The 25,735-nt window shown below is 37.9% G+C and overlaps 1 protein-coding gene across 1 annotated transcript in view; it reads right to left on the bottom strand.

Moving 5' to 3' along the window:
* The window catches only part of CHSY3 (chondroitin sulfate synthase 3), a 285,407-nt gene that overhangs the window by 153,317 nt on the left and 106,355 nt on the right, over nucleotides 1–25,735 (bottom strand). The gene's annotated exons all lie outside the window — the stretch shown is intronic.

The raw sequence follows: 25,735 nt of genomic DNA, 5'->3' as shown, positions 1-25,735 counted from the left end.
TTTTTTATTTTTTAATATATGAAATTTACTGTCAAATTGGTTTCCATACAACACCCAGTGCTCATCCCAAAAGGTGCCCTCCTCAATACCCATCACCCACCCTGCCCTCCCTCCCACCCCCCATCAACCCTCAATTTGTTCTCAGTTTTTAACAGTCTCTTATGCTTTGGCTCTCTCCCACTCTAACCTCTTTTTTTTTTTTCCTTCCCCTCCCCCATGGGTTTCTGTTATGTTTCTCAGGATCCACATAAGAGTGAGACCATATGGTATCTGTCTTTCTCTGTATGGCTTATTTCACTTAGCATCACACTCTCCAGTTCCATCCATGTTGCTACAAAAGGCCATATTTCATTTTTTCTCATTGCCACGTAGTATTCCATTGTGTATATAAACCACAATTTCTTTATCCATTCATCAGTTGATGGACATTTAGGCTCTTTCCATAATTTGGCTATTGTTGAGAGTGCCGCTATAAACATTGGGGTACAGGTGCCCCTATGCATCAGTACTCCTGTATCCCTTGGATAAATTCCTAGCAGTGCTATTGCTGGGTCATAGGGTAGGTCTATTTTTAATTTTCTGAGGAACCTCCACACTGCTTTCCAGAGCGGCTGCACCAATTTGCATTCCCACCAACAGTGCAAGAGGGTTCCTGTTTCTCCACATCCTCTCCAGCATCTATAGTCTCCTGATTTCTTCATTTTGGCCACTCTGACTGGCGTGAGGTGATATCTGAGTGTGGTTTTGATTTGTATTTCCCTGATGAGGAGCGACGTTGAACATCTTTTCATGTGCCTGTTGGCCATCCGGATGTCTTCTTTAGAGAAGTGTCTATTCATGTTTTCTGCCCATTTCTTCACTGGGTTATTTGTTTTTGGGGTGTGGAGTTTGATGAGCTCTTTATAGATTTTGGATACTAGCCCTTTGTCCGATGTGTCATTTGCAAATATCTTTTCCCATTCCGTTGGTTGCCTTTTAGTTTTGTTGGTTGTTTCCTTTGCTGTGCAGAAGCTTTTTATCTTCATAAGGTCCCAGTAATTCACTTTTGCTTTTAATTCCCTTGCCTTTGGGGATGTGCCGAGTAAGAGATTGCTACGGCTGAGGTCAGAGAGGTCTTTTCCTGCTTTCTCCTCTAAGGTTTTGATGGTTTCCTGTCTCACCTTCAGGTCCTTTATCCATTTTGAGTTTATTTTTGTGAATGGTGTGAGAAAGTGGTCTAGTTTCAACCTTCTGCATGTTGCTGTCCAGTTCTCCCAGCACCATTTGTTAAAGAGACTGTCTTTTTTCCATTGGATGTTCTTTCCTGCTTTGTCAAAGATGAGTTGGCCATACGTTTGTGGGTCTAGTTCTGGGGTTTCTATTCTATTCCATTGGTCTATGTGTCTGCTTTTATGCCAATACCATGCTGTCTTGATGATGACAGCTTTGTAGTAGAGGCTAAAGTCTGGGATTGTGATGCCTCCTGCTTTGGTCTTCTTCTTCAAAATTACTTTGGCTATTCGGGGCCTTTTGTGGTTCCATATGAATTTTAGGATTCCTTTTTCTAGCTTCGAGAAGAATGCTGGTGCAATTTTGATTGGGATTGCATTGAATGTGTAGAAAGCTTTGGGTAGTATTGACATTTTGACAATATTTATTCTTCCAATCCATGAGCAGGGAATGTCTTTCCATTTCTTTATATCTTCTTCAATTACCTGCATAAGCTTTCTATAGTTTTCAGCATACAGATCTTTTACATCTTTGGTTAGATTTATTCCTAGGTATTTTATGCTTCTTGGTGCAATTGTGAATGGGATCAGTTTCTTCATTTGTCTTTCTGTCCCTTATTAACTTTATCCTGCTAACTGTAATGGTTATATATTACCCTACAGGGGTAATACTACAGGGGTATCTATTACTTCCTACAGGGGAAGCAAATGATTAACTATGTCTGTAAAGCATCATCATTTTAAAAATTACGAACAAAATCTTAAAAAGTATCTTTATCAAACTTAGGACATCAACACTATATATCTTAACCCAAAACAGGTAAGCACTGAAACGCTGTTTCATATATTCAGGGTGCTGATCAAAGTGATGAGCTATGTTTGTTACAAACAGTAGACAGAACTGATACCACAATGAGAATTTATCATTTTAAAATTCTAATAGGAGGTGCAAATAATTCAAAATTAGAGTGTAAGAATATTTATTTTGCCTTGATCTAATTAAAGATTTGCCTGAATAATTACTGTCTTGGGGGAAATGCATATTAGTTAGATGCTATGCTACAATAAATTTATATGCAAATTAAAATCTAGACAGTAGAAATGATATCTGGTAACAAAAGAGATTCTTGAATCTTAATTTCAAGCTTCCTTAAAATTTCATAGGAAGTTTTTTTTATCATTTCTACCACTGTTACCCTTTCTGTGCTCTTCCCAATTTATAAAGACACAGGCATCCCTAAAAGATGTGTTAAAATTTTTTACATTTCTTAAAATTTATAATGCAATCACCATGCATTTAATTTCCATCAATGCACTGTTTATCTTCACCTATATTAAAATATAACTTCATGGCTTTCAAATTAAAAGACGACAGAAAAAGAAAATTAAATGACCCACACGCCTGTATTTTAAAGCCACTATTTGTGCCCTTTTCATTGAGCCTCATCTTTACAGAATTAGGATACACTTTTTGAGAAAACACTCATTTTTATTATTCTGTCAGTTTAGTATGATGATTAGAGCTAAGTGGCGGATGGCTTTTTGTTCACATCTGGTGTCTCTTCCATTTGATACTAGCAACGTGATAGTGTAGGTGAATAAATGCAGCATTCACCTTTGTCTTCAGTTTTATTGCCTAGAGGCAGGTTCAGGTGTACATGCTTTATGAGGGGAGCGCTCTTGGGGAAAAGGAAGTAAGAGAAGCGTTTACAGCAGAAGGACCTAAGCTTGGTGTCCTCTACCTGGAGTCTAGCTCCAGCCTGACTGCTTGGGCAGCAATGGGTGTCATTGCACAGCAGAGTGCATTCCACCTTGAAGCAAAGGGGCCACCTTCTATATCTGGATGTCAGTCAGTCCTTGGGTCAGGAAGGAAGCATAACCTCTGAGAGGGGTAAGACAACTCTTGTTATGCCACGTGCAGTTCTCGAGAGAAAAAGACAGCTTGACCTGTTGGCAGTCAACACTTAGAGGAGCTTGCTGCCTGGCTCGATGATGGTACAGGTGGAGATCTCAACTCCATTGCAACAGCTCAGACAGTTAAAATCTTCATTAGTTGTCATATCTGTTAATCAGCACTGATTTTCTGCCATTCAAGAAATAGCCAATATTTTTGTTTGAGATTAATCAATACTACTTTCTCTTCTGAAAATAAATAGACCACTTTGTGTATTTAATTATATAGGTGGCGCCCCAAAGTGATCTGTATGCAATGCACACTGAAAGTGTTCAGGAAGAATACTGAAAGAACCACTTTTTCACTTTCTTCAAGAACTAATGTCAACTTAGGTTGACAACTATTCATTTAGGTATTTGACATAGGATCAGTTTCTCTGAAACCTAACCATTTGCTCATTTTGAAGGCCCATGAAGTTTCAAATAGTTTGTCTTCCTAATTTCCATCATTATGGTAGCATATTATGATTTACAGCTTTCCATGACAGAATATTTAAAAAAACACTAGAGCCATAGAGGATTTATCACAGAACATTTGAGTAAATGTCCTGCTGATTTGAGACTTTCTCACCACTTCGAAATTAAATATGGTCAAAGAAAGGCAGTTTTGACAGTTCAAACCTTTTCACAGCCTCAAATTCACATTATTACATGTCTGAACAATTTGGGGGAGTACATTTTAGAATGAATACTTTGTCACACAATATGGAAATTGGTACTCTGGAAGCCTGATGACAATGTACTGCTGATAGCTGGACAAAGAAAGCTTTCCCTACGACTTGATTTCACACGTTATACTCGAAATGCAAGACAATGATTCAATGTTTCCATGAAAATGGTCACTGATTAGTGGTTGAAACTGAATTTATTTTGAAAGCGGCTTTAACTCAGATTTAATGGAAAGACACCTAAAGGCTCTGATTAAAGCTCAGGTGGTCAGGGCTTCCAAGGACCCAGATGCTTCACAATCAGTGATGTGGTCAAGAGAGCACAAAACTCTGGTCTATAGTTCAAAATGTTTACAGACAACTTCACTTTCCACAAAGAGACGAACTGGTTTCACCATTACCAACCTCCCTAAAACTATGGTGTTAATGTGAAACTGAACAATTTAAAACTAATATCTAGGACCTTTCAAATGGGAACCCTGGAAAATCAAGTATCATAAAAAGATTAGGGAACCACAAGTTTGTTCTTAAGAACAAATCCTTTTGCCACAGCTGCTATTTAGGATTAAAAAGTGTTTATACTAAGGAGAAAAATTCTAGAACCCAGACAATAAATATGAAACAATCTTGTAAAATGTTTAACACTCAATAACATAACCTCATGACTATTATGAAATAATTACAGAGCTGTCACTCCTCTCCACCCCTCCCCCCTGCCATACACACATACCAATCTATCATTTGTTTTTATTCTGTGACATTGGCTGCTGCTGGAATTGTATCCTAGTAGATGCTCTAAAAAATTGTAAGGTCCTACAAAGGTAATCTGCTACACATTTGCCATCTTCTTCTTGGTGAATCTTTAATTAGAGACAGTTATATCAGACAAGCGTTTTGAAAATTTTTTAACTCTAATCTCCAAATTTTTCAATTTTTTTCTCTGTCTCTAATAATTTTTAGGAACCATTATGTTGCAGAATCTACACTGCAGCATTTCTTTTAGCAGTGCTTCTGTGTCTTTTCCATTTGATAACTAGAAGTATATTTAAGCATAATAGATGGGAAAATAGACTGGGAAGTAAGCATAATCTAGTTAACAATGCTGGCTTCTCCTCCTTCCTAAGGACTTCTGTTCCAGGGCTACTAAAACCCAGCATTCACTCTCACCCACAATAATGGTGCACATATTGTTTAGTGTGCTGCAGAGAAACATTCCCTATCCAGCCTGCAGCACACCCATTGTCTTCTCTTGCAGATGTAGGGGGAATTAATCATTTGGCAAAGGAATAAAAGATGAAAATGGTCAAATAGTGCTCTATGGAGAAGAAGGTAGAGAGAGAGTCCCTATAAAAGAATTAGCTGCCTCACAGCATCCCTAAGGCGTTGATGTACTTCAGTCTTTCCGAAGCTCTGTACGCAGGGTGCAAACCTCTGCATGCAAATCTGTATATTACTTGCTCTTTTTTGTTAAATACAAATTCATTGTCATATATAAGAGGAAGTTTATCAGACCTTTTTTTTTTTCTTTTTGGTCATAATTATGACTAAGAATAGTGTAGGGACCACAGGCAGGCTGCCTTAAAATGTGCCACATTGGAATATTGATTATTTTAAAGTTATGTACGAAACAGCCACTGCAAGACACTCACCTCCTCTATTGCCCTGAAAGTAGGAAACAAATGTCCCATAAGAAACAAGCCCTCCCTATACTAAGAAGTAAAAAGACATCCTAATCACCAGAGATAAGGACTTTAAAGCAGAAAAAGCAGTAGAGACAAACTTCATTACTAGTGTTTTTGTTTGTTTGTTTGTTTTCACCTAGTACCTCAGCCTAAATTCTGCTCAGGATTCCCTGCTAATTAAAGCTCCCAAACACCTGTTTTCTTTATCCTCTCAACTCCTCACAAATTTATTGTCTCTTTGTCTAAAATGTATAATAGCTGCCGGCCTTGGCCATTTACTTAGACCTCAATTTAAATATTGGCCTCTGTGCCTGTTAACCAGTCTTATATAAGTTTAATTCTTAGTCCAGCTGGAGGACCTGGAAGGGTAGGGGAAGAATTTTTCCTTCCCTACAATTAGCATAGTATTCCTGTGGGTTAAAAAGTATTTTCAAGTATTTGGGGCCCCAAGGAGGCTCAGTTGATTAAGCATCTGACTCTTGATCTCATGGTCAGGTCTTGATCTCATGGTCAAGAGTTCAAGCCCCACATTGGACACTGGGTGTTGGGCACTGGGTGATGGGTATCAAGCCTACTTAAGAAAAAAAAAAAGAAGTATTTTCAAGTTTAATAATACTTGGTTGCTTTTATTACTAGAAGGTAATAGAACTATACTACCTTATAACTTTCCAAAGAGATACACACAAAGAGGTGCTTTTTTCACTACCACTGAATCCTTTTCCTGGACAAATATTCTGAGGATAGGAAGAAAAAGATAATTACACAGTATTAATACTCTGCCCTTTTCCTGGGCAGAAGTATCTAAAGTCATTTCCTACAGATAGTTAAATACAAAGCAAATGTAAATTTCAGCAACTCCCTCTGTGGCAGAAATTAACCTCCTAAAACAGGTGTCTTCTGACTTCAGTAGCACTACATATCACAGGGGCTAATGAAAGATCAAGTTCAGGTTAATAACATTTACCTCTCTTAATATCCTCTCACAGCCATTTTTTAAACAGTCAAAGAGCAACAGAAATTAAGGGTCGAGAGGATAAGTGATTCTAAAAATAAATATCTCATTACCAATACCAACGACCCCTGGACTACAAAACAATCTACATTCTCTTCTCTATACATGATCAGATGACTGCTTTTAAATGAAAGCAGGATTCAAGGAACTTCACTTCTAAAACCCTGAGAGGAAGGTTATCTCTTGTAGCAGGTTAGGCTCTGAAATACTACTGCTGTCTATTATAAACCCAGAACTATGCTGGGCACTTAAAACAGCATTTTCCCCTTCATTTAAAAAGCTTTGAATATTAAAAGAGAGTAAATCGTATTCCTAATAAAGAATTTAAACAGAATGGGAAGTTCTGAAGTGAAAAGGAAAGGCCCCTTCCACACCACCTTCATGGAGTCACTATTAAGGTTTCATTACATATAATGTCAAAGAAGTACATCTGCTTGGCCAACGAAAATGCAAACAGACATCGCCAATGCCTTTCCTGTTGACTTAAAATCTTGTTTGTTTGAAGAAAGTGAGTCTTCCTGTTTTATGTTTTACAAATAACGTTCCCAATGCATCTTTTTCTTTTTCTTTTACCAAATGTAGCAGCCTGTGCCCTCAGGGTGCAACTTAACTCCGCTTCCTGTATCTTCCTTGCAAGAAGGGAATGAGGGCATCAAGAGCAATGGACTCCTTCTCAGCAATCTTTTGGCAGCTTAACAAGGAATATGCTTTTTAAGCAACGAGCAAATCGACTTTACATTTAAAAAGGATAGAATCTGTTTATCTTTGCTTTTTATTGCTTGTGCTTTCAGTGTTTTCCTCTAATTTCAGGTCTTATATTTAAGTCTTTATTCCATTTCGAGTTAATTTTCATGAGTGGCGTAAGACATGGGTCTAGTTTCATTCTTTTGCATGTGACTATCCAACTTACCCTGTTTATTGAAGAGACTGTCATTTCTCCAACGAGTCTTCTTGGCTCTCTTGTAAAATATGAGTTGACCGTTGATGCATGGGTTTTTTTCTGAGCTCTCCATTCTGCTTCATTGGCCTCTGTGTCTATTTGTGTGCCAGTACCATACTGTTTTGGTGACTGCAGCTTTGTAGTATAGCTTGAAATCAGGAGGTGTGATGCTTCCTACTCTGTTCTTTCTCAGAACTGTTTTGGCTATTTGGTGTCTTTTGTGGTTCCATATAAATTTTGTGATGTTTCTTCCACTTCTGAAAAAAAAATGCTACCAGAATCTTTATAGAAACTGCATCATATCCATAGATGGCTTTTGGTAGTATAGATATTTTAATACGGTTAATACTGGAAAACAAGGGAAACCATAAACAAAAGGAAAAGGCAACCTATGGAACCGAAAATAGTTGCAAACCACATATGTGATAAGGGGTTAATATCTGAAATACATAAGGGATTCATAGAACTCAATAGTGAAAAATGAAGAATCCAACGAAAAAACTGGGCAAGTGAACTGAGTAGGTAACATTTCCAAAGAAGATAGTCAAACGGACAACAGGTACCTGAAAAGGTGTTCCCCATCATTAATCCTCAGGGAAACTCCACTGAGATGTGGTTTTGTTAGAATGTCTGTTATCAGAATGACAACATACAGTATTAGTGAGGGTGCAGAGAAAAGCGAATCCTTGTGCACTGGAGGTGGAAAGGTAAACTGATGCAGCCACTACTGAGAAAAGGATGGAAGTTCCTCTGAAAATAAAAAATGGAGCTACTAATGGGGCACCTGGGTGGCTCAGTTGGTTAAGCGTCCAACTTTGGCTCAGGTCATGATCTCGCAGTTCCTGGGTTCCAGCCCCGTGTGGGGCTCGGAGCCTGCTCAGATGCTGTGTCTCCCTCTCTCTCTGCCCCTCCCTTACTCGTATACTCTGTCTCCATCTAAAAAAATAAATAAAATAAAATAAAAATGGAGCTACTATATGATCCAGCAATTCCACTTCTGGGTCCCTCGCCAAAGGAAATGACATCACTATCTCAAAGAGATATCTGTACCCCCATGTTCAGCGCAGCATTATTTGTAATAGCCAAGACATGGAAACAACCTAAGTGTTCAGTAATAGATAAATGCATAAAGAAAATGTAGTATACATGAAATGCCATGTTATTCATTCATAGAAAGAAGGTATAGGAGCCAAGTGCAGGCCACACCACAATGTGCCACTTTGGCATATCAATTATTTTAAATGAAAATTACTTGGGGCACCTGGGTGCCTCAGTTGGTTAAGTGACTTCGGCTCAGATTATAGTTTCACAGTTTGTGAATTCGAGCCCTGCGTTGGGCTCTGTGCAGCCAGCTCAGAGCCTGGAGCCTGCTTTGAATTCTGTGTCTCCCTCTCTCTTTGCCCCTCTCCTGCCCATGCTTTGTCTCTCTCTCTCAAAAATAAATAATGAACATTAAAAATTTTTTTTAAAAATAAATAAAAATTACTTCAGAGACAACCTGGGCCAAAAGGACACTTGCACCCTCTTCTGCCCGGTGAAAGCAGGAAATAAATAAAAGCTTCCTTCCCTGTACCAGGAGGTAAAGTGGCATCCTTATTACGAGAGATAGGAAACTGAGAGCCAGAGGCTGTATAAACAACACTAGTTACTTTTTACTAATTTACTGTGCAGTCCAAATTCTGTTGGGAATTCTTTACTAACTGAAGCTTCCTAAGTTAAGTTTTTTCCATCTTGTCAATTTCTCACAGATTTATTGTCCCTTCGTCTAAAAAGTATAAAATCCGCCCCCCCTCCCCACCCCGCCTTGGTCATGTCTTTGGGTCTCAATTTCATTAGTGGTCCTCCATTTGCACATAATTAAACTTTTTTTTTCTCCTATTAATCTGTCTCATGTCAACTTAATTTTCAGACCAGCTGGAAGACCCTAAAGCGTAGAAGAAAATAATTTTTCCTCCCCTACAAAGGAAATCCTGCCATTTGTGACAATATAAATGAACCCTGAGGTCATTAAGCTAAGTAAAATAAGTCAGACAGAGAAAGACAAATGCTGTATGATCTCATCTATACATGGCATCTTAAAAAAGCTGAGTTACAGAAACAGAGGACAGATTAGTGACTGCTTGTGGGCAGAGGGAATGGGAGAAGATGGTCAAAAGGTACAAATTTCTAGTAATGAGATCAATTAGCTCTGGGGACGTAATGTACAACATGGTGACTATAGTTAAGAATACTGTATTGAAAGTGGCTAAGAATAGATCTTAAAAAGTTCTCAGCACAAGAAAATAATTTCTAACTATGTGAGGTGATAGATGTTATATAAATTTACTGTGGAAATTGTTTTCCAGTATATACATATATGTCATATGTCAATAATATCTCAATGAAACAGGAAAAAAAAACCTGGCAAAAGAACTAATATATATATACACACACACACACACACACACACACACACACACACACACACATATATAAAAGCATCTACAGTATACCAACCCAAAGTAATTGTAAACAGCACTCATTTAAAAAGCAAATTCTGTGCATTTTAGATACTTTTTAAATATGGTACTCTGAATAAGTTATATTAAGTAGATGAATGGAAGAGATATATTAGGGACATCATATCTAGAGAATTTAAGAATGCACATAAATTTAAATCTGGTAATCTCCAATACACAAAATGAGAAGACACAATTAATGGAGAGTATGTATGGGAAGGTTGTTGCTACTGTTTTTACTCCGTACATTCCCTGAAGAGTGCATGCTTCATGGGTATTATTTAATTAATTCTCCATGATGTCCTGGAGACAGTGTAAGAGAAGTGTTCACAAATTATTGTCATGCTACATTAGACTGTGGGACAAGGGTGAGATGCTAAACTCATCTGCCTATATTTTGTTACGGCAGCTAGTACATCTGGAACCAAAGCTACATTTTTCACCAGCCAGGGTGGAGTAGAGTGACTTGTAACAGTTTTACCATGTACAGCTTTTTAATTCAGGATGATCATGTCTGACTCAGTGATGTTCGTGAACTCCATGTGAAGCAGCACTAAATGAAAAGCACACTCAATGATCTCGAATTACCCTGAGGATTGCCAGTAATCTCATCAACCACATACCTTGTTCTTAGTTTCAATGTCAACAGTAATTAGCTGCAAAGATTTTAGGATGCCATTTGTTTTTTGTTTTTTTTTTCAATATATGAAATTTATTGTCACATTGGTTTCCATACAACACCCAGTGCTCATCCCAAAAGGTGCCCTCCTCAATACCCATCACCACCCTCCCCTCCCTCCCACCCCCCATCAACCCTCAGTTTGTTCTCAGTTTTTAAGAGTCTCTTATGCTTTGGCTCTCTCCCACTCTAACCTCTTTTTTTTTTTTTTCCCTTCCCCTCCCCCATGGGTTTCTGTTAAGTTTCTCAGGATCCACATAAGAGTGAAAACATATGGTATCTGTCTTTCTCTGTATGGCTTATTTCACTTAGCATAACAGTCTCCAGTTCCATCCACGTTGCTACAAAGGGCCATATTTCACTCTTTCTCATTGCCACGTAGTACTCCATTGTGTATATAAACCACAATTTCTTTATCCATTCATCAGTTGATGGACATTTAGGCTCTTTCCATAATTTGGCTATTGTTGAGAGTGCTGCTATAAACATTGGGGTACAAGTGCCCCTATGCATCAGTACTCCTGAATCCCTTGGGTAAATTCCTAGCAGTGCTATTGCTGGGTCATGGGGTAGGTCTATTTTTAATTTTTTGAGGAAACGCCACACTGTTTTCCAGAGTGGCTGCACCAGTTTGCATTCCCACCAACAGTGCAAGAGGGTTCCTGTTTCTCCACATCTTCTCCAGCATCTATAGTCTCCTGATTTGTTCATTTTGGCCACTCTGACTGGCGTGAGGTGATATCTGAGTGTGGTTTTGATTTGAATTTGAAAAGAAAGGAATTTAGCTAGAAACAGTTGTTTTCAAAGTGGCTGAAGATCTGATCTAACTATAAGAATTTTCAAGAACAGAACTGATTACCCCCTTCACACCATAATTTTTACCCACTGCAAATGACCTCAGTGCGTTTTCTGCTTTCTGCATCTTGAGGCATATGTGTTATGTCATTTATTTCTACTTGCTTTCTCAGCATTGTATACAGTCTAAGGTCATCCATAAGCCTCATGCTGCTTTACTTTAACTACAGCCAATTTAATCTATTTTTCTCGTATCTAGCAATACCTTGTACTGTGTCTAGTGAGCGCTATATGCATACATGATTATGAGTGAATTGGAGATACCACATATTTTGGCAATTCATCTTTTTCGTTGTTCAATACCAAAAATCTTGAAGGCAGGCCAGATTCTTTGTTCAATTTCCACTGCCAATCCTTCAGGAAACCCCACTGACGTAATCTTCAAAGCATATTCCAACAAAGGGCCTCTTCTCCCCGTCTCCTCATTACAATGGCTGGTCCAGGTCACCATCACCTCTCGCTTGGATTATTAACACAGTCTCCTACGCAATCTGTTTGCTTTCTGCCTTTGCTACACTGTATTTTCAATGTATGTTGAAGCAGAAGTCATACCGTTGTCACTCCTACAATAAAAATACTTCTGTGCACTCCCATCTCATTCAGCATAAAAGACCTAGTTCCAAAAATGACTTTACAGGACCTTACCTGCTATGTCCCTATTACTTCTCAAGCCTCATCTGCTCTGTTCCCCGCTCTGTGCCCTCACACTGACCTCTCTGCTCCTTCTTTCATATGCCAGGCAAGTTCTTGCCTCAAGACCTTTGCACTTGCTGTTCTCTCTGGCTGGCATGTTCATTCCCTAGATACTTGTCTGACTCCTTCCCTGACCTCCATCAAGTCTTTACTCAAATGTCATTTTCTCAGTGACCACTTCCTGCTTTAAAATTACAACACACTGTTCGCTTCCAACCCATCAGCACTCTCTGTCCTGACATATTGTTTCATTTTTTTCAACACTGCCCTTATCATCATGTGTGCGAAATGTTTTTATTTTTAATTGTTTACCTCACCTCTCTAGAATATGAGCGTCGTGAAGTGAAGGGCTTTTTGTCTGTTTTGTTCATGGTTTTATCCATAGCCACTAGAATAATGCCTACACCATAAATATCCACTGGTTGGATCTTTTCTTGGTTTTGAAAGGAAACCAATTAAATGTCAGTGATGAGAATGGTGACAATTGCTCATAATAAAATGTTGCTAAAATTGTCAGTGCTCAGATTTCTATTTGGGGAAATGAACCACTCTTTTAAAAAATGTAAAGTTGTACCTCTTATAAATATGGAAGAGATGAATTCTGAATAACTTAGGAAGTTAATAATGATAGAGTATCCCACAGGAGAATTATGCCAGGATTAAAAGCTAAAAACTATCAGAATATTCACTGTTACAGGAGATAAAATTTGCTTCCATTTCATATGTTCTTTGTAAACAATAATAGCCACCCCCACAAATCTTGATGTCTGCATTATTCTACCATAAAAAAAATACAACTAGGCACAATAAATGTTTATTCTGTTTCAAGTAATAAACACTAAAACAATTTGCCAACAAACATCTGGGAGACCTTCCTGTACAGACATATTTTAGCAGCAGCCCAAGGCAAGATTTAGTAAATCAGATCTGTTACTCTCAGCAACTTCTTTTCTAACGCATTCACTCTTTTTGCAACTTGCTAAAACATATTTTTTTCCTAAAGCAAAAAAGTGTATATTTACATTTAAAACTACTTTCCTAACATACAGGCAACTGCAACTTAAACTTGGATTTAAGATAATTGTTTTACTCACTTAATTTGTACTAATTGATATAGACCAGTAATTGATAAATGTAGTAAAAATCAAGAGGGTAGTGGGGGCAAAAGTAATATAAAGTACAGAATGTAGAAAACATACAAACAATCTTGGGGCACCTGGGTGGTTCAGTCAGTTAAGTGCCTGACTTCAGCTCAGGTCATGATCTCACAGTTCGTGGGTTTGACCCCCGCATCAGGCTCTGTGCTGACAGCTCAGAGCCTGGAGCCTGTTTTAGATTCTGTGTCCCCCTTTGTCTCTGCCCCTCTGCCACTTGTGCTCTGCCTCTGTCTCTCAAAAATAAATAAAAACATTAAAAAAATGGAAATACATCAAAAGCATCTAATACTTTTCCTCTTTCAACAAAGTACCATTTATTACAAAACAGTTCATGAGAAAGAAGCAGTAATTGCACACATAATGGGTCAAAGAGACCCCGGCAGTATTTCCTCTTTCCGCTAATGCTTACCCCTCTGGGTCCAAACTGGAAGGAGAGAAACCACCTCCGTCAAGTGGTAGAAAGAAAGTTAAAGAGCAAAGAGAAGTAAGTAGTCAAATATGTGTTGGGGATGGAGGGAGAAGAAAACCTTTGAAGAAATTCAACATTTTGAATTACTACGCTTGATTGGAAATTTTAAATTACTTAGATGAGACTGTTTTGTGACTAAAAGTACACAAAGGATTTTCATTTTATGAGTATAAACAGAAAAGCTAGGGGGGCTTGTTACAAATGGAGATGCCCCACTCAGATTTCCCTCCAAGAAAGCACTGGAGACCCATCTGTGAGGATTTTGGTTAGTGGATAGCCTCCAGCTGTCACCTTCATCAGGGTCTGCCTCAGCTTTTATGCCAAGGGCACAGTCTTCTTAACGTGGCCCCCAGCCGGTGACTGAGCAAGACTCTGGTACAAGGACCTGGCCATTTCCACACAACAGGAGACTCTTCTAAAGTACCCTCAGCTCAGAGCTCCCTATTGGGCTGACAGAGACAGTGTCAGGCCCACGTGGCTGTTTGATGGCTTCCCTGGCACAGTCCGTCCCACCTCCCTGCTTTTCCTTTCACAGATGCTAACTTTCCAAGAAACCTTTTGTGCTAACTCCATCTCGGCACCTGCTTTCTGAAGAATCCAACCTGTGACAGGACTTGTGTGAGATTCCTCTTGGGAAGCTCCATCAAAGGTGGGGAGTAAGGCTTTATCCCAAAGCACCCACTCTTTCACTTGCATTCAACTTTGATTTTCCGGGCATGCTTTAGACAGTGGTCTACTACACCTCTAAACTTCAGGGACTCTTTTTTTTAATGTTTATTTACCTCTGAGAGAGAGAGAGAGCACAAGCAGGGGATGGGGAGAGAGAGAGGGAGACACAGAATCCGTAGCAGGCTCCAGGCTCTGATCTATCAGCACAGAGCCCAACGCGGGGCTTGAACCCATGAACCATGACATCATGACCAGAGCCAAAGTCAGACGTTTAACCAACTTAGCCACCCAGGCGCCCCTTCAGGGACTCATTTTATGCCCTCAGAGTAGACCTGCTTAAATCCTGTCTCTCTTAACCTGAGGTGAAGAGGGTAATACTGGTTGGAAGGTGGGGGTGAAAATGCACAGCAGAATTCCCTCCAATAAATCTCCTTAAAGACTGTATCACTATGCTTGGGGTAGGAGAGGACATGCTCACTCTTCCCATTTGGGAAAGAGGGTGAGTACTGAGTGACAGCAGGGTTATCTCTGAGGGAGGCCTAAACAAGGTCTATCTTGATAATGCACCTCAGCCAAAGTTTCCATTTTAACACTCTCGTGCAAAAATAAACATGGCTAACAAAATACTATTAAGTTGGAAGTGTTGAATCCCTATATTGTGCACCTGAAATTAATACTACACTGTATGTTAACTAACTGGAATTTAAATAAAAACTTTAAAAAATAAATAAAGGAAGGGAAGTATAAAAAGCTGCAAGACATACAGAAAACAATGAATTAAATGGAAATAATCCTTTCATATCAGTAATTACTTTAAATTTAATTGGCTTAGGGGCACCTGGGTGGCTCAGTCAGTTAGGTGTCCGACTTTGGCTCAGGTCACGATCTCACAGTGTGTGGGTTTGCGCCCCACGTCAGTCTGGGCGCTGACAGCCCCAGAGCCTGGAGCCTGCTTCAGATTCTGTGTCCTCTTCTCTCTGTGCCCCTTCTCTGCTGATGCTCTGTCTCTTTTTCTCTCTCTCAAAAATAAATAAACAGTAAAAACCTTTTTAAAATATAACTGGATTAAACTTCTCAATCAAAAGGCACAGTTTAGCTGAATGGATAGAAAACACAGATTCTAACAATGTGCCATTTGCAAGGAATTCACTTTAGATCTAATGATACGTGTAGGCTGAAAGCAAAGGGATGGAAACATTTTTCATACAATGGGAACCCAAAGAAAGCGGGGCCATTATACTAATATCAGACAAAAGAGACTTTAAGTTAAAAAAATTACAAGAGACGAAGAACATTTTTTAATTAAAAGGATTAACTCACCAAGAAGATAAAACAATTATGAATAATTATGCACCAAACACCAAAGTTCCTAAATATATGACACAAACTTTGACAGAATTGAAGAGAGAGGTAAAAAGACAAATAGTGTCAGGAGACTTCAACACTCCAGTTTCAATAATGGATATAAGAACAAGACAAGATAAGCAAGGACATAAGACTTGAACAACACTGTAGTGAAAAGGAACAAATATTCTAGACTGATTAGCAAGGTATAGGTGTGTCACGTGATGGAAAATAAACCCAACAAAAATTTAAAAAACAAAAATAAGCACAGACTGACAAAATATTATGTTATTACATATATAATACAAATAATCTAGATGCTATGAATACTATTTTCCAAACAATAACTATTTCAGGAGGCAAATATTCTTTTATTGTTTCAAGTTATCTCACATTCTGAATATGTGGGGAAAACATGACCCCAAAATGGCTCCCACTAGATACCATAACTATAGGGCACAAATGATACTTAGAAGCAACAGATAAATTCCAAATCTGCCAATATATAATTACATAGTTGGACTTATTGACCATAAGTAGTACAAGAGCAGGGATCAAACGTAACTGAAATATAAATTTGCTTTTACTTGGAATTTGCTTAATGTTTAACTGAATGCTGACAATCTCCAATTTATCAAATTGCAAATTTATCAAATTAAATATCTGAGTTGAAGATCATTTCTTTTGCCTAAGAGTTTCTAGCCTATCTCTGGGAATACCAAAATGTTTGGCTTGGGCATATTTCCGTTAAAACAAGTTTATTTCAACAGAGGTAATTTATTTTTAAAACTGAAAGCAAGTATCCTTCCATATTCACCCAAATGTTACTTTGTAACACCACTGTGCATGCTTTATGGGGGAAGCTATCATATCCTGTTGGTTCACTTTTGTGTCTGCACCATCTTCTGTAACTCAGGTACATGATTAAATGAATAAGCTAACTTTTATCAAATCATTCACGGCATTAGAAATATCTTATAGAGCAATACACATGGTATTCACAATTGATGCAAAATATGCATGCATGAAGACCTCAACCAATTTAAAAAGTGTAATTCGGGGCGCCTGGGTGGCTCAGTCGGTTAAGCATCCGACTTCAGCTCAGGTCACGATCTCACGGTCCGTGAGTTCGAGCCCCGCGTCAGGCTCTGGGCTGATGGCTTGGAGCCTGGAGCCTGCTTCCGATTCTGTGTCTCCCTCTCTCTCTGTCCCTACCCCGTTCATGCTCTGTCTCTCTGTCCCAAAAATAAATAAACGTTAAAAAAAAAAATTAAAAAAAAAAGTGTAATTCAATGAATGCTGATTACCAATAACAAGTTTATTGGTTTACCAGCCATAGAAATGTTCCCACAGGCAATGTCATAAAGTATACAAATAACCTAATCACCCATTTTTGAAATTTTACAGTATTTTTATAAGTAAAAAGTTAGTGTGGGGTGTCAATCTATTATAAATCTTGTACACACAGTAAGACAACACTATGGTATATTGTAATATTTCAAATTTACATTATTTAAATTTCCATATCTAAAAAGGATGAGAAAGCAAACAAATATCTATATCTTAGATGAATAAAAACAATTAGAGTTTAATAGCACCCACCCTTGAATAGACTTTCAGCCCCCTTATGGGTCAGTAAAGGTGAGAAAAATTAAGACCACATCCAGCTACACATAAAGAGCATCAGAGTTCAAGTCTTGTTTTTACTACAGGATCTGCCTACTATCTTTAATTAAGTCTTACTCATAATTTTCAAAGGAAAATAAAGACCTAAGATTTTATTCTTCCATAACATGTCTATACTTCTGCTGTAGTCTAGCCATTAAAAATAAGAAAGTAAAAACTATTCCCTGTTCTGCTTCTGTAGTGCTGTGCACTACAAAACTAATATGCTCACACGTCTTACCTACCATTCTTCAGGCCATCTTCAAACCTTCAAATAAAAGTTCAGAAGCCAGAGAGACTGGGCTCATAAGCTCTCTAGGAAAGCAACCCCAGGAGGATAACAATGAATCCCACACAGGTAGGCAAGACTACCCTGACTCAGTAAAGAGCCCACCCAGAGGGCGCTGTGGGATCAGGTCTCAGATAAGAGCCTAACAGTATTTCCAAAGTGGATTTTAGAATTAGGAATCACTACTAATACATTTTCCAAAAAGAGTATTTAAAAACCACAATTACTCGGTCATTTTCAAACAAGATAATAACTAAGGAGTAATATTAGAATTTTTCTATTTTTTGAACAGTAAGCTAAACACCAGCAATTATATCAAGAGTTGTGACACACACACTCCTTGGGAGGAAATAACCCTGAAACGGAGTTTAAGCAATAGAAATAACTTTATTCAACTTCTTTTAAACCAGGCTGCATACCTGGGTAGAAGGAATCAAAGAATATCAACTGTTTTTTTTTTTTTTAAGCTCTTCTAAAAAGTATGAAAACAGTTAAAAGACAGTGGTTGCCAGGAATTGCTGAGGGTATGGGAAGGACGGAATATGTGTAGCACGGAAGATTTTTAGGGCCGCAAACCTACTCTGCATGAAACCTTAACGGTGGATACATGGCATTATATATTTGCCTAAACCTGTAGAACATACAACACCAAAAAAGAACCTAATGTAGGGGTGCCTGGGTGGCTCAGTCCGTTAAGGGTCCAACTTCGGCTCAGGTCATGATTTCTTCCTTGCTCATGCTCTGTCTCTCTCTCTTTCAAAAATAAATAAACATTAAAAAAAAAAAAAAAAAAAGAACCTAATGTAAGCTACGGTCCTCTGTGATTATGATCTGCCATCGTAGGTTCAACAGTTATAACAAATGTACAGTCCTGGTGTGGGATGTTGATAGTGTGGGAGACTGTACAAGTGTAGGGGCAGAGGATATATGGTAAATCTCTCTACCTTCCCCTCAGTCTTGCTAAGAAACTTAAACTGCTGTAAAAAAAAAAAAAATCAGTCCTAAAAAAAATTCTTCTAAACCTACACACTGAAAAAAATTGGCTAAATGTCACACAACTAGAAAACTATGACATTTAAATCTTCCTTTTTCAATTCATTAGAATAAAATATTAGTGATGCTAAAGATATTTTAAGAGAGAAAATCCTATTTTGGTTAAAATAAACAAAATAATAAAATTTACAGAATAATCTAGAGAATAAATCAGAGGACCTCTCAAAAGGAAACAGAAAGGTGAGAAATAAAAAAATCAAACCACCAAATTAGGAAAAAAAATTAATTACAGAACAGATGCAAATATTCATGCCTATAATAACTGTCATCTATAATATCCAAAGGAAAGAGAGCTAACTCATCACTTCTTACATCTTTAGCTATAGTACAAGGATATGATTTGGCATGTTGTTGAGGATGAGAAGTCCTTGGACTTCAAATCCCTATTTATGAAGGAAAATATGAATGGGCCTGGGGGCTGGTTAGGGAAGCCAACACTGTGAATATAGAGCAACAATGCTGATTTTCTCTTTGATGGTAAGAAGAGGCTAAGTTACTAGGAGCTCTGATAGATCTGAAACAATGTGTTAAATAAAATCTTTTTTGTTATTAAAACACATGTTTTGTTATTTTTTTTGTTTTGTTATTAAAACACAAAACAAGTTTTGTTATTTTGTTTTGTTATTAAAACATGTTTTGTTATTAAAACACAAAACAGAGCTGAGGACTCTTAGAAGGGGCAGAAGGTGTTTAAATACATTTATAATATACTGCAGATCAATTACAAAATTAACATCATGAGGACCAAATCGTATACATATCTAAATCAAACATCCTATTTTACAGATGAAGAAATGGAGACCCAAAGAATTGAAATTTTTTGTGAGACAGTGGTATGTAAGGAATTAAGAGCATAGGGCTTGGGCCAGTCTATTTTCTCATGCCAGTTCAGATGCTTATTTGATATACCCTAGCAAGACCCTTCATTTCTCTGAACCTCAATTGCCTCATTTATTGCATGGGGTTAAATATAATTCTTAACATTCAAAGATGTTATGCAGATGTAGTAAGTTTATACAAATGCATAGAGAAGGGCCTGCTACATAGTAAATACATAATAAGCTACAGTATTTATTATTGTTACATACAATCCATTTTGACTCCAATGGATTTTGGTGGATGAAAGCTCCCGGTTTCAGACCAGGGCAGACACAGCACCTCACTCACTGCTGGGCAAAGTGAGGTACGTGGACTTTAGCTGGAAGTACGGAAGAAATCATATCCTCTTTTCTGTGGAGTCACAGGCATGGGTTTCCATATAAATGGTCAGAAGCTACCCTGACACCAGAGTCTGCAGAGAATTATAACCCCCACAAAGGAAAGGAGCAGGGAGAGAAACAGAATAGGTGAAAAGCCAAAGCCAAAGGAACTGACCCAGACAGAGAGAGAGAAGGAGGGAAAGAGAAGAGACACAGGGCAGGGTGGGGTGGGAGAAGGAAGACAAGAGGAAAGAGAAAAAAGAGATAGATGCAAAGAGGTAGAGAGAAGAGAGAAAGAGAGGTGGAGAGATACAAGCAGGAAGAAAGAGACAATGAGAGAAAAGATGAAGAGAGACATTTTAGAGAGGGACAGAAGACAAACAGAAGGAAACAGAGAGGCAAAGATAGAAGTAGAAGTGAAAACAGAAAGTAAGAGAGACAGTGAGGAAGAGAATGGGAGGAAGGGAAGGAGGGAGGACTGCAGTAGCCCCAGGGAGGGGGGATCCAAGGGTCCCCATGCTGGGGTGTGTGGAGCCCCCATCCTGGTCTCCCTGACCAGGCTTCTGTCCTGGGCCCAGCCCTCCACTACTTGCCTGGCATTTGATCATTTGCCTGTTAGGGGCCTGACCTGGCACCCCTTCCAGAAGGAGGAGAGGGAGAGAAATGGGGGAGGGGGAAGAAAGGGGGGAGGAGGGGAGGGAGAGAGGGAGGGAGGGAGAGGGGGAGAGAGAGAGAGAGAGAGAGAGAGAGAGAGAGAGAGAGAGAGAGGAGAGAGAAGGTTGACTAAATTTTCCTACCATCCTCTCTGGATGAACCGGAAACCAGGAATACTCCTGGACTTCGTAGCAATGTGAGACAGTAAGTTCTCATTTTCACTACAGCAATTTAAATTGGATTTCATTTCAACCCAAATCATTATTAAGCAGCTATTATGTATGAGGCAACATGGTGGATGCTTCACATAATAATTAATAATAATAGTTGCTCATAATTATCAAAAACTATTAAATATCTAATGTGTTGCTGCCTCTTATTTAATTTCACCTGTACAGTAATTCCCTTATGACATTTTTCAGTTTTCCCAGGGTCACACACATTTTAATAACCAGCTAACAGCCAGCACAGTGATGGCTACTCTCCTTCCTAACTATATTTTCCTTTAATAAATTTGACTAGGGCTTTAACTTTTCTGGGTATCAAATGGAAGACTAGATCCTTTATGTGATGTAGATTCGTTAGACTAATATGAAATTTGCTAAGTTCAATGCCAAAGCAGATCTTCTAAATGCCAGGGTAAAATTTCCTTCACCTTGTCCCAAAAAGTAGCAAGGAGCTAGAGAACCCAAAAGGCTGAATTTCCCATGATGTCTTGGGGCACATATTTAGTCACAGTCCTAAGGGGCTGTCAGGTAAGTCACATGACATAGTGTCCCCTCAATAATGAGGGCCATTAATGCAGGAAAAGAGGGCACCAAACACCCCAATGCCCATTATTTTAAATTAGATTTACACACACATGCATGCACACGCACAAAGTTCTTGGGGAAAATATGTTCTTCTCACAAATTATAAAAAAGTGAACTAGCCAGTATTTTTTAAATGCTAGAATAAATGTTATAAGTATTTTGGTTCACTATATATTGCTATTTAATTAAAATTTAACTAGACTAATCTGCCAAACTTCCATAAGGAAGGCAAACTTTTATTGTAATTTGTTTATAATAACTTAATTTTAACACACATCTGAATATAAAATGCCAACAATTTACATACAATTTGAAGCACAGCAAAACCCCATTTTCAGAGAATTGGTTCTGGACTATGGTTATTAAACAGGATTTTCCTGTGAGAATGCAAATTGGCAAATTAGGTTCAGAAATTACAAGGCATAAATCCACTTACATCAATATCACTATAATGTATCACTGCTAGTTACAGATCCCATCTGACAGTCCACAGTAACATTTTTTTGCTGATGTGAAGTAATGAATTCTATTGAACAAAATCTTGCTTACCCATGTTTTCAGCAGGCAGTCAATTTATTTAAAAAATGATTATCTTTCTTTAGTATAGTATTTAATTATAGTGAAAGCAGTTTATATTTTAATCAGTTCATAACTCACATTTTAATACTTTTCCAAATAAGATGTGATGTTTTTCAAAATGTTGGACTGGTAATTAAGAGGACATACTATGGAAAAACAGTAATTCCTATGTACGAATGCCATACCAAACTGCTAAGGAATCCATGGTAATGTAGAAATTTCAAAAAAGAAGAGCTCAGGTTGCAGTGATCAGAGATCAAACACGATCAAAAACGATGAACAGTGGCCCTACTTGGTTTGAGGCAACATGTCCCCGTAAGATTTCCTTCACATCCACTCACTTTTCTCCTTCATTATTCAGGGCCTCGGACACACCATCATCTCTCACCTGGATGCCTACAAGGTGCTACCGAAATTAGTCAAAGGGATCTATTTCTGCTTCTTTCTTGGCCCTTCAGTCCATTTTCAACATGGTGGCCTAAACGATCTATTTAACTATAAATCAGATATCACTTTTCTCCTCTAAATAATGCCACACCTTCTTTTACTAAAAGAAAATCTTTCTGTGACCCAACAAGGGCCTGCACGATTTGGCTTATGTTGGCTCTCCCTCCAGCTTATCTGATTCCCCGCGCACCCCCTCCACACACCCCCCCCCCCCCCCCGCCCCTTCACTCTGTCCACAGTGGCCACCTTCCTAGGCGGGTGCTGGCAATGTGCCTGTCATGTTTTTTTTTTTCTTTTGTCTGTAACACCCTTCACTACATTTTCCACATGGCTAATTTCACCAGTTCTCAACCTAAAGGTTACTTCTTTACAAAGGATTTCATTGATGCCCCTAATAAATCCAAGTTAGAATGCTCTTATTATTTGTTCTCATGCAAAGTCAAGTCAAGAGGCTGGCCAACCAGAAAAATGCTTAGAGCACTAACCCATAAAGGTCCCTAAATAACACTGGAAATTAGTATTACATGGTGAAGAAAATGTAATGTTTGTCAAAGTACTTCTCAAGGGAGGAACTCTTTGCTTTAGTGTTCAAGGCATGACCTGCTCCAAACCATAAATTAATCATTCATCAAACATTTGCTCAATCAATTAATGATTACTGTAGAGTCATAAAACAGAATTCAGTCCCATTGCCACTACTCTCAGTTTTGATCCTGGGCAACTCTGAAACTCAGATAACTTATTTGTAAAACTTCAATTAAAATAATAGCTGTCCAGCCTATTTTGTGCTGTTTTTCAAAGGATTAAATTAGATAGTAAATGGGAACAGCTGTTGGAACTCTGTAAAACACTTTTTAATATCTGTCAACATCACTACTTGCCCAGTTAATTCCCACCAAAGTCTCTTCCATTTCTTTTGGCAGTGAGGATTGCAGCTGGAGTTGGAGGGTTACTTCTGGGCTCAGTAATATCAGTTACCTTTTGAATTCTCCTATTATTCACTAGAGCTTATACATAGTAATTAACAAAGCATTGGTAGTGACCAGTCAGAATACGCCTACCTCAAACTTCAGATTTTTCATGGATGCTGCCTCAGTGTTTTGTCTAATTTCTTTTTCATGCTATCCATGGTTACAAAGAACTTCTAATCTCTCGTCACTTCTCTAGGTATGTAGAAGAAAATTAGCTCCCCATAGTGTCAATAAGAAGTCAGCAAAAACACATTATGTGAAATGTTACTTGATTAAAACTATCTTATATTGTGTGGTGCCTGGTCTCCCTCTCTCAAAAATAAATAAGCATTAAAAAAAAAAAAAACTATCTTATAATGTACCCTTAACTGAGGTTATAACAGAGACTAGATTCTTCTCTGAGACCACTGCATGAGGCAGGAAGCCGGCTTAATGATCTGTATATTATTTTCTGTCCTACAAATAAACCCTCCCCAAACTAACCACTTGTAAATTCAAAGCCCTCAAGGTTTTTGTTTTGTTTTGTTTTGTTTTTTTATGTTTTTTGGTTTTTGTGGGGTTTTTTTTGTTTTGTGTTTCATATTAACAAAGTAAAGATTCAATAAAATACAGACCTCTGCCATGCGCTTTCACATTTAAAAGATTTAGATGACCTATTGTTATTTTGAAATCTTATCACATTCATTCAAATTAGATTCTATCTCTACAGGAAAAGCTGGGGCGGCAGGGGGGGGGGCGGGGAAGCTGAACGTATTTTATTCCTATTGAGGAAAAAAAATTTAGATTTCTCCCAGGGGTGGAGGTTTCACAGCTACACAATTAGCAGACAGGCAAGGAGAGAGCCCCAAATGGTCAAGAGCAGTTTTTAGTATCAGTTGGCTGTGTATCACACTGAAGGACAGGGATAGTGCTGGATCAGTAGAGAGGAGGTATAAGTAGGACCCAGAAAATGCATCTGTACTGGTTACATATTTCATACAGAATAAACTGTTCAAAAACCTTGACAGGCACTTACAATACCTGGTATTAGGAAAATGTGATTCTATGCATCATTATAGTAATTCATGCTATACAAATTGCATTTCTCTTCAAAGAGCTATTTTGTTTAAAAAAAAAGGCTTTGCTGGTTTTTTTTTAAGTAATATGTAATTTAATGCGGCAGATTTAGAGAACAACTATTTCCTGCTATGTTCGTTTAAAGTGCCTGACTCATTTGCCCTCTCTGCATACTTTATTAACACAGGAAACCAAAAACAGAGAAAAAAGTTGTAAGTATTATGTTAAGGCCTGGGTGTTAATTTTTACAACACTGTTCCCAAGACGGTCTTTAATAGCTTGTAATCATGGTTTCTGACCTCATTGTCTTTTATTCATTGCTTACATACATTTTACCAAAAATGTGCAATCTGAAGGCATAAGGCACAATGATTAATTCTCACTTAACCTTGGTCAGGATCTTCTCCTTTGTAGAATGTTAAACACACTGGTTTTAAACAGTTAATGAAATTCTCAGAAACACTATTTATTCATTTCCAAAATTTAGTTTCCACTCTATATTGCCTATATTATTGCTATTACATTATATTTAGCTTCACAATAGTTATCATAAGGCAAATTGGTAGAGAAGTTATTATACAGCATAATCAGAATCATAGACCAGATTATGATCCCTTCTGCCTTGTCTAATGTCTGTAGAAGAAATGTGTGCTAAAAACCCTCTTATTATTTATGAAATTCCCTACAGTTGGGTCCACTAGCGTCAGTAACCCCTACAACCTCATTTTTTCTGCAATGGCTAGGGAAAAAATTTTTTTAAAAACAAAAACTCAAAGATTATGCAATTGATATGCAGAAACTTTCCCATTTCTAAAGGGGTTGTTGAGGGTCACATTATCTAAGAGTATGTATCACAGAAATCACTCTAACCTGGAGCATTCTAGAAGGTACTGTGAAGTCTTTCAAGAATTTTTGAGAGGTCCTCTCCAGGAATATCCAGGAACATTCTAGTCATTGTTTATGGTTCCCAGTATCTCAATTTTGTAAGTCAATCATTATTTGACTTCAAAATTATCCTTTCCTTATAAACAACTATAGGATATATATATATATCCTATATATATCCTATATATATATATAGCATATATATAGGATATATATAGGATATATATATATAACCTATAGTGGTTTAAAAGGAAAGGATAATTTTGAAGTCAAATAATGATTGACTTAAAAAATTGAG

Source organism: Panthera uncia (assembly GCF_023721935.1).
Source record: "Panthera uncia isolate 11264 chromosome A1 unlocalized genomic scaffold, Puncia_PCG_1.0 HiC_scaffold_17, whole genome shotgun sequence".
In the NCBI taxonomy this organism is placed as follows: domain Eukaryota; kingdom Metazoa; phylum Chordata; class Mammalia; order Carnivora; family Felidae; genus Panthera; species Panthera uncia.
Note: the sequence above shows the minus strand (reverse complement) of the source record. Positions and strands in the feature narration are given on the sequence as shown.